This window comes from Dermacentor andersoni, chromosome 2, assembly GCF_023375885.2.
Source record: "Dermacentor andersoni chromosome 2, qqDerAnde1_hic_scaffold, whole genome shotgun sequence".
Taxonomy (NCBI): Eukaryota; Metazoa; Arthropoda; class Arachnida; order Ixodida; family Ixodidae; genus Dermacentor; species Dermacentor andersoni.
In genome coordinates, this window is record NC_092815.1 from 228,053,433 (window position 1) to 228,054,770 (window position 1,338).

General features: G+C 42.5%; 1 non-coding gene across 1 annotated transcript; it reads right to left on the reverse strand.

Moving 5' to 3' along the window:
• Positions 1-908: 908 nt before the first annotated feature.
• On the reverse strand, positions 909-981 carry TRNAL-CAA (transfer RNA leucine (anticodon CAA)). Its single transcript has one exon. It is a non-coding gene; the product is annotated as a tRNA-Leu (tRNA).
• Positions 982-1,338: the final 357 nt, after the last annotated feature.

Genomic DNA, 1,338 nt, shown 5'->3' on the forward strand with positions numbered 1-1,338 from the left:
AGACAAAGGCGATGAGAGCTGGAACAGAGGCCCCTCGGCAAGAGGTGAGACCGGTGGCTGTGCCGTATATGCACAAGGTGGCCCACAATCTGAAGAATGTAGCGAGCAGACATGGCATCCCGCTAGTGTTTTCAGCCCCAAGGAAGCTCGGAAGCCTTTGCTCCCAAATCGCCAAAAGAAAAGAAAAAAGAAGTGAAAAAGGCTGTGGAACCAAACATGGGCGACCTTTTATGAAGTGTGCCCCAAGGGGTTGTCTACGAGATGCCCCTTTCGTGCGGTCGTTCCTATATAGGTCAGACCGGGCGCTGTGTTAATGAGCGTGTCAGGGAGCACGAAAGAAATGTTGAACAAATGAAAGAGGGCCCAAATTTGCCTAAGCACATCGGGACCTGTCCCTCACGCTCTTGTGAACCACGTTTTTCTGACGTTCGGATTCTTGCCCGAAGTAAAGATACTAGAGCAAGGGAACTGGCTGAAGCCTATCACATAGGCAAGAAAGGCAGCTTGTGCGTTAGCGATACTTCGATAACATTATATGAGACCGAGACGAGGTTTCTTGAGCGTGTTGCGCCATGAATGTTTGCTTTGTGCGCATGTGTTGACTGACAGTATATATGTGCCTGCGTTCTGTAAATAAAACAGTTGCGAGTGGCGCCCTGTCCCGTTCTCTTCTCTTGTGTGTGTCTGTTTATTTGGCGTCTTCATATTTTATAATGAACAGCTACCAACTAGCCCAACAAGAAGTGCTTTTATGACTAAGTGACGTAATATATGTATATATATATAGTCATATCATAAGAAGCGAACAAACACTGACACCAAGGACAACATAGGGAAAAAACTTGTGGTTAATAAATGAAATAAAGAAACGATAAATTAATGGACATGAAGTGGATGAAAAAACAGCTTGCCGCAGGTGGGAACCGAACCCGCAACCTTCGCATTTTGCGTGCGATGCTCTAACAATTGAGCTACCGCGGCGCCGTTTTCCCATCCAATTTCTTGAGTATTTATGTGTCCTAGTAGAACCCTGGGAGTGTTAGCCAGTGCCACCACTCACACACACGCGAAATGCGAAGGTTGTCGGTTCGGTTCCCACCTGCGGCAAGTTGTTTCTTCATCCACTTTAATTTCCGTTAATTTATCCTTTCTTTATTTCATTTATTAACCACAAGTAATTTCCCCTATGTTGTCTCCTTGGTGTGAGTGTTTTCGGCTTCTTATGATATGACTAATAAAAATCGGGCTCGTTTATATATATATATATATATATATATATATATATATATATATATATATATATATATATATATATATATATATATATATTTATTTATA